The following is a 9,549-nucleotide window of genomic DNA, read 5'->3' on the forward strand; positions in this document are numbered from 1 at the left end:
CACACTCATGATCCTCTGAAATGTGTGAGATAACACTTTTTGTTTTGAGCCCCTAAGTTTTGTGGGTAATTTGTTATACAATAATAGATTGCAGTCATCCCCTCTTATCTGTGGTTTTCCTTTCTGCAATTTTAATTACCCATGGTCAACTGCAGTCAGAAAATATTAAATGGAAAATTCCAGAAATAATTCGTTTTAAATGGTGTGCCATTCTGAGTACCATGTTGAAATTCTGTGCTGTCTCACTCCATCCCACCTGGGATGTGAATCTTCCCTTTGTCCAGAGAGTCCACGCTATATATGCCATCTGCCCTTTAGATATTTAGTAGCTGTTTTGGTTATCAGATAAACTATTGTGGTATCACAGTGTTTGTGTTTAAAAACCCCCTTTTTAACTAAAGATAACCCCAAAGCACAAGAGTAGTGATGCTGACAATTCAGATATTCCAAAGAGAAGTTGCAAGATGCTTCCTTTAAGTAAAAAGTTGAGAACAGTACAAGAAGTTATTTAGAGAGAGAGATACCACATTCACATAATTTTTATTACAGGACAGTATATTTTTATAATTGTTCTATTTTGTTATTAGTTGTTAATCTCTTACTATGTCTTATTTATAAATTAAACTTTATCATGGATATGTATGTACAGAAAAAAATAGTATGTATAGGGTTCAGTATTATTCACAGTTTCACTGGGGCTCTTGAAATGTATCACCCATTATTTCAGTGGGAGTCTTGGAATGTATCACCCATGGATAAGGGGGAACTATTGTATACAGTTAGTGTAAAACAGAGACTCTTAAATGACTTCCTGACAAGGATTTAAAGCAAACAAAGTTGTCCCATCTGGCAAACAGGAATAACAAATGTATCTCTATATGTCCAGATGCTCTGTTTCCATGAATTTTCGTACACAATACATATTTGTTTTCAATGATGGATCATAAGACATTTAAAAACAATTAAACTTAACATGTGTTATCCTCAAAATACTTGTAACCTAATTGAAGTACTGACTATATAAACAGCTGTTTCCAAGGACTCATATATACAGGCAAGGACAACTAAGTCATAGTCATCTCCTGGCTGAGAGCAACTGAAAGATACCATTGATTGTAAGGTGCATCCCTTTTTCAGAGTTAACATGTAAAGAACAGTGGGTGTACTACAAATGATAAAATATGGCATTTACTACTTCTTATGGACACTTGCAGCTTCTAGACCAAATTTGGGTTAAAGAACATGAGATTATGTTTAGGTTAGGACATTGAATGATATTTGTTTAGTTTGCTGAGGAAGCAAGACTCCAGCCTAGCTGGCTAGAGTCCCAACCGTGAGCTCAGATGAGATTGGATGCCAAGGGAAATAGTTTCTACCTTTACGTCTGCCATAAAGATAACAGTTCAAAGTAGTTCATCAGACTGAACTCTGTTTCTTTTCATTTTCAGAAAGCGGCACAAGACCTTGTATGTCATGAGGATTTGGTACATACATATTGAATGGATTATTGAGTAAAAAACAAATTCTTAAGTTTTTGGTGTTTTAGCACATTTTTCTGTAAATACTTTTCATATTACTTGATTAAAAATGTGCTTATTCCATATATTTTAGTATGAGAGATTTTTAGTAAAGAGAACAATAAGGTTTTGACAATGTTGTGTTTACCAGTCTGAGTTTGTGAAAACATCTGGGTGAGGAATAAGTTAAATTAAGGGTCATCACTGAAGATGTAGAGATTTATCCACACTTGTACTCTCAGGAAATAGCCACTACCTCCTTCTCTGAGCATCGTTTCCATTACATGTTATTTCTAAATGTTTGTAACCTCAGGAGCACAGGATCAGGTTGATATCATTAATAATACACTATAATTTGTGGCAGACACTAACACACTATCTAGACACAATGTCTCCTATTGTTATTTATCTCTGTATTTTATTGTGTTTTTCTCCACTGAAATCCAATTCCATATTCTACCATAACTTCACTGTCATTATTTAATGTTTGTCCCTTCAATTCACCTTCTTTGTCTTATTTATACATATGTTATTCTATGAACGATAAATAGTATCATTATATTTGGTTTTTATTTACCTAAATTATACTTTGCTGCATAATTTATCTAGTTTTATGGCTTTTTCAATTAAGGTTTTTTTTCCCCGTAATCTATCTATAGTGCTCTATATAGGTCTAGTTTATATCCTGGTTACTTTTATTACATTTCATTTCTTCATCCCCATTCTGGTTTGAAATCTCCTTACTGGAAACAATTTTATAGCAAACATTCTTTATGTGCCTCTTTATAAACTTCTGTGAGAATTTTCCTGAGGTATATATTCAGTAATGAAAGTTTACTAGTTTATAGTTTATAGGCATATTGTATATTGTTTTATTCATATATACTCAACAAGTCACACAAGTTTAAAAAAGTGGCTCCAATTTTCACTTCATCTAGCACCTGAGGGTTTCCATTTTCCTTTCTGAAATGGATCTTATGTAGATACAAAGTTTAGCCCATCTAATCATGTATGGAGTATTTAATTTATATTTCTCTGCTTATTAAATATCCTAAGCATCTCTTTGTATGATTACTGTTTGCATTTTCATCTTCTATGAATTTCCTATTTTTATAAAAATATTTTAATATTCTATAGAAACCTTGAAGGTATGCATTCCCTGTGAATGAGGAATTTCATTCTCAGATGTATATAATAGAGCATGTGGGTACCTAGTATAAAAGTGTTCATGTTAGCATTGTTCATATAGATCAAGTCTGGAATCAACTCAAGTGTCCATCAATAGAATCTTAAATAAATTCTCTATGGTATTTTTATATAATGCAATATTTATACAGCAATCCATATGAACATCCTACTACTACACAACAAGAATGAATCTCATATGCATTTGTTGAATGAAGAAGCTAGGTACAAAAGAGAAGTTCAAGATTAAAAAGTTTGAAACTAATCTATTCATTAGAAGTCAGGATATGGATTACCTTTGAGAAGGTGAGTGAAGGTAGTAACTGGCAGGAAGTATGAAGAGACTTCTGGGGAAATAGTTTTCCCTGACGTGGGTGATAATTCATTAAGCTGTGCACTTATGACTTGTGTACTTTTCAATATGCATATTATTCTTCAATAAATAAATTAGGTTAAAATGTCAATAAGCCTATTGGTGCATAAGGCTACATTTTTAATTATATCCTGAAGTAGCATTGTTAGTCAAGGAACCATGACTATCACACCTATCTCCCACATCAGAATTATAAAGCCCATTATTCTTAATCAACAAGAAAGACTGGTGATTGAAAAAGAAATTATAATCAAGTACTGTAAGTCTTATGATCGGGAGAATTCAACTATGGGCTTGGCAATTGCAGTCCACATATCAAGGGCAGCTTCTCAGAAGCAATGATGTTTAAGGTGCTACCTGGAAAAAGAAAAAAGAAGAAGAAGAAGGACTGAGTATTATGCTGGGAACAATGAAGAGAAGAATTTGCCTGTCAAAGGGAAAGCCCCTTTGAAGGAGTCAAGTTGAGGGAGTCTAGGTGAGATTTAGAAGTTGAAAGGACAGTGGCTAGAGTAAGAGGATCAAGTCTGGATAGATCGAAGTGGATCACAAGGACATTTGTGAGTCATGTTAACAATCTTGGGTTTTATCTTACCATTGTGGAGGGCAAATAAGTGGTGAAATAATAAGGTTTGCCTTTAGATCCATTTCAAACTACAATGTAGAGAGTGGCTTGAAAATGAGTAGTATTGGCATGAGTGAAACTGGTCAAAGAGGGGACAATAGCAATAATCCAGGTGGCAAAGGATGGTGGCCTGAAATCCTCTTGTGGTGGAGGAAAATGAAGTGGTCAGACTTTAAAGATCTCTAATAGGCCATATGAAAACAGCTCATAATTTAAATGGATTTAACTAGAAGAAATAAAAAAAGTTGGTTATCATTTATTGATTTTGGGTTTAGCTATTGTTCTTAGAAATTAACCAATACTTTCAAATGACTTCAGGAAGGATTTTGAGTACATTTAAATATTCACACTTAAAATTATAAAATTTGTATATTATTTATACTGTTTGCAGCCATGACTGCAGAAAATAATAAAAAATCTGGAAGAGGACCAGTTTAATGTCTGTTGAAGTAAAAACCTATAATATGACATGTATCTTCATGGAACAAAAAAGACTTGCTTAAGTAAACAGAAATAATTTAGATTGTTCAAAAGTTTCTGTAATTTATGGTGGTTTATAAATGATGAGATTTCTGATCCCTTTAGAGAACACGATAATATAGATATTTTAAAATAGGGTAAATTAGCATTCTCTTCCTCACTTAATCTGCAATGTTTAAACACATTGACTGATTGCTAACCTATTTGTCATTTCCAAAGCCAAATATTGGGAAGACAAGTCCTGGTACTGTATGATTTGAGAATTGCCAAAAAGACCATCTGTCTGATGGATTTTAGATTTTTATATTATTATCACTTTTGGCTTTATGTCTCTTAAACTGGAGGAAAGCATAGCTGAAATCAAACAAATGAACCAGACAATCACAAGCTATCCATGTTGTCTAAAATTATTTATTAAAATGTTACCTAAATGTATACAACAGAAAATTAGTTATAGATTTCTTATACTTATAACTCTTGCCAAAGCAAATTTCAAAATGAGGAAAAGCTACAAGACTAGTAATGTTGAAATTAAAAATTGATTTAATATGATCATTGATGTTATTTTGCCAAAATTAATTTGTTGCTCACAGCCCTGTACCAGATGACTGAATTATCCCACCACTTCTCAATCCTAATTACTATAAAACACTTTGGCAAGCAAGTCTGACATGTGGGCATCAATTAGTGCAACCTCATCATTTACCATTAAGTGCCTGCCTGCTTATTTCTTGTGAGCCTGAGGCAATAAAATAGTACTACTTTCCATTGATAGAAATGTAAACACCAACTCCAAGGCTAAAATTTTGGAAAATATTAAACTATCCAATGGTCATTCAGAATATCCAGAACATACTTACATTACTTTTTAAGATATCAGCCAAAGATAATCATCAAATGACGAAAAGTTTTAAACTCTCAAGAACACTCAGGATTGAGCGTCGGCCTGCGAGCCAAGTGTCGTTGGTTCAATTCCCAGTCAGGGCACATGACTAGATTGCACATCAGGTCCCCAGTTGGGGGCGCGAGCAAGAGGCAACCACACAGTGATGTTTCTCTCCCTCTCTTTCTCCTTTCCCATCTCTCTAAAAATAAATAAACAAATAAATAAATAAATTATAAAAATTAAAAAAAAAAAAAAGAACACTCAGAATCTGTGGGAAGTGGGTTCTTTGACTCGACCCAGCTTGAGGAACAGTGAATTGAGACTTGATAAGTGAGAGTTAAAATGCAAATATTGTCTGTAAAGAACAGCATATCATATCCTTTCATACTCTAACTCAACATAATTCTAGTAGAAAAGGGAACAGACTTGAAGAAAAGGAAAATAATGATCCTCTGTGGTTGGAGTTAAGGGGTTAAGAAGTGAAGCATTTGTACATAACACATTTCTAGTGATGATAGGAAGCTTTTGAAATGTACTAGATGATACTAGGTAACAGAGTTCACTTTGTCATGTAGGAGAAAGAGGATTGAAAAGGGTCTGAAGAAGAACCTAAAGCATAATTTGAACACTTAAAATATTGTTCATGACATTGGTAAATATTATAGATGCAGTTTTATTTTTCTATTCAATTCAGCTATTCTTGTGTAGAATTGCAGTACTCAGAAAAGCAAAGAGGCAGATTTCTAAAATAAACCATTTTGGTCCCCAGAGGGATTGTTTATACTGCTAACTAAGGAAAACAGCTTTCAGAAAAGATGTACTGATTGGCATTTTTGGCATAGGAGATACTATTCATTTTGTATATTCATGATGCTCTCTGATTTGAATAGAAATGCCTGTTCTAAAAATATTTCTGTTATGGGCAGTCAGATTGTATACTTTAGAAATGTTTGATCTAGTATGAAATGGAATACTCGAAGCAATCCATTTGGGGCAGGATTTTAACATTTGAAAAATCTTAGAAAATGCAGCAGCTCTTTGGAAAAAAAGCTAGTTTACCAGGAGTATTTATACATAGATTTGAGACTCAGACTAGCAATATTGAGTTAACTACATGATTCCTATGGGTTTAAGTTTTGTTCACTGTAATAGGAGGGTGTTGGCACAAGTAATCACTGCTTCAAATGATCTGTATCATTAAATCCTGCAGCTGAAGAAACTTTGTTCAAGCTGCATCTTAAACCTCTGCACTATTAATATTGAAAAGAAATCAATTATTTTCCTTTAAGTATTTAATTGGATCTCTCAAATGTCATATCAAGTGTATTTTCATGTCACCCTAGATATGAGCTTGGACCTAAAAGCTTGTGTGCTAAACCTTAACTGACAAACGATTTCTGTGCTTTAATTACAGAAAGGAAGAAAATTACACCATATTTTTATAATACTGTTCTCATTATCACAAATGTTGAAAAAAAAATCATTCCAGTCTTTCTTGCAGCCATCCCCAGGAAAAGAATCTATCCTTAGGTCTTTACAGTGAGTTTATTTCTTTTTGTTTATTTAGTACAATCAAGTGCTTTTTAGCCAGAGAAATGGTGCCTCAAGGCTACTGCAGAACTATACAAAATCTTGGTTTATTAATGATCAAATAAAGAATGTGACCTTTTTGAGTTCCTTAAATGTTTTTAATAAGAATCTATTTTTGTTGTTGTTGTTTTGCTTTTTTTCTTCTTACTCCCTCTTTAACCCCCCCTTTTTTTTTTACTTCTAATTAATGTAACAATGTTTTCCTTAGTGATGACTCTTCAAGCCAAGCAAAACCAAGTTGGTTAGATCTTTTCTTTCCATGACATATTCTGCTCTCTGGCACTTAGAAATGCTCAGTTTGGGTGGCCATTCTACAGAGGCAAAATATGCCATGTGGGTGGCCAAACCCAAAATCAAAGAGTTGCCTCAGACCTCTGTCCCCAGAATAGCCACAGGAAGCTCTTTGATCTCCAGCTTGTCCCATCTGCCTCTACCTCCTGCAACAGACTCTCGTTAGGATTGGACTCTTGAGCAGTTGATACTTTTCTATTCATTCTTGAGACTCTGTTATGGAAAATGTAATCTTATCAGTCATTCTTTTAGGTTGCTTTCATTTACCTGAGTCTTCTGATAATGCTTCCAAAGAACCTAGAAAAGTTCTAGAAAGTTCCTATGAGACTTCTATAATTTTGAATATGTATTTAATATGCAGCCACTTAAAGAACTAAACCACAGAAAATCTGGCAACTGTTTTTTAGAAAAAAAATTTTGGAAGATGGGAGGTTGGACTATTCTGGCTTTGAAAAAGTAGACCCATAAAATCAGGGAGGGTGGGGAAGTGAGTAATGGAAAATTTCTGCTTCTCCTGAGCTGCAGGCATCCTGGTGACACACTTGAATATTATGATGCAGACCCTTTTAAAATCACTAAAATATTTTCCCATTAATCATTTAAAGAATCTACCAGATTTGGTAGGATTTTTAGTTATTATCTCTGGGAAGCTGATTGAAAAGGTTTATAACAGAGATGAAGATAAATACACACTTATTTGAACTTTCAGTGAATTTATAAAGGAATTTCAAATTCGATGAAAACACTGACTTAAACAATACATAATGTATTCACTCTCCTATAAAAGTCTGCAGGATGGCAAAGGCGGGCTGATTTGGTCGTTTTTGTTCTACAAAGTCTTCAAGAATTTAGGCTCCCTTCAGTTCATTAATCTGCTGTCCTAAGGTGTGGCCCTTTGCTTACAGGTTCACGAGCATTTCAGACAGGACAACAGACAAAGGGTCAAAGAAGAAGAGACCAAGGACGTGTTCCAGCTATTTTTAATGAAGCTTTCTGAAATATACCCGATGATGAAATTTCATCTTCTTCCTAGCAAAGCTGGTAAATGTCTTCTCCTTGGTACCCTAAAATTAAAGCCAAGGAAAAAAAGCATCCTCTTACTTTCTTATCTTACCTTTTAATACCTTACCTCAGCCCACACTTGACCAGCATGTGCTCTTCATTTGGCCTTAATTGTTTAACTTTCTAATAAATTGTCAATTGAATTCATGTATAATATTGGATTTATGGCTTTCTTGAAAGAGTGACAGATCTGTCAACAATGGGACATGTGCTTGCACAGAAACTATTAGCTGGAGTTGAAAACAGCTTCCTTTTTTAAAGATCAGCACTCTGCAAGAAATGAGGTTGCTACCACTCCATAGTCTCAACTCCTATTAGCTTTTTGGGCATCTCTGAAATGGAGTCTCACAATCATAGCTGGACAGAGGCATATTTAATGCAAATGGTCTTGTCTGAGCATGTGAGAACTTGGTTAGGACATCAATATTGACTTCACTACAGTTAATTAATAAGTGTGCTTGGTATCACACATGTTTAGTTTAACTACATATAAAATATTTTGATTATACTATAAATAGGCATTTATTTATAAGTTATTGTGTATGCCAAAAGACTTGAAAGCAATGTACATTTTATACTAATGAAGTTAATATTCATCATGAAGAAATGACAGCAAACACCAAAATTTTCTGACTATCAGGTGCTTAGGAGAAAATATAGGAGACTAAAAGCTACTCCATCAGTCACCCTCTTTACAGCCCAGAGAATCAAGAACAGTGAAAAGGAACTCTGAATCAAAAAGTGGTTTACAAGAGCATTTTGAATTGAAAAGTGATTCACATAACGAAGAGGATTTAGGTATACCTTAGTCAATTTATTTCACTTATATATATTTTTATGTGCAAGAATGAAATATGCCAGAAACATATTTATAAGTACATCTAAGGAGCTAGTTTACTAAATATATATCTTTAAAAGTCTAAGTGAAAAGGAAGCATTATTTATGTAATTAAATAAGTGTCAATAGAGTAAGTCATTAATACAAATGGTATTCCCCAGTTGTGGCAAGATGTTTTTACTGTTAGGCAGAAGAAATTAAATTAAGTAAACTCTAATATCAAAGGTCTTGACATTTTACCTCATAAGCAAGAGATATTTTAAACTAATCTATGAGATTAGTTGGCTGAATGCCATTATTAACCCAGATCACAGTTGCCGACATTAAAAGTTAGTCCTAAGAAGAAGTCATCCCCCATGGTACTCTCTATGGTTGATGTAGGTACCATTTAAATTCCCAGACACAAGAGAATTAAGCCATTATAGCTGAGAATGAATTTCTAACATGCCCAGTTTTTTTTTTTTTTTTGGAAGCTTTGTTAAATGTCTCATGAAGAAATCTAAATTAATAAAAAAAATCTGCATTTGCTCTGAATTGTAACTTGCATATTTCTTTTTGATTAGAACCTATGAATTAAATAAATGGCTGATATTTATTTATTCAGGAACTAAAATTTGAAGATTATTCCAGATTTGTGTTAGCCCAGAGACCAGGGCTCTGTCTACAATGACATCATCATTTAAAAATAAACTTTAACTTCTACTA

The sequence above is a fragment of the Furipterus horrens genome, unplaced genomic scaffold (genome assembly GCF_987537825.1).
Source record: "Furipterus horrens unplaced genomic scaffold, mFurHor1.1.pri manual_scaffold_4, whole genome shotgun sequence".
Taxonomy (NCBI): domain Eukaryota; kingdom Metazoa; phylum Chordata; class Mammalia; order Chiroptera; family Furipteridae; genus Furipterus; species Furipterus horrens.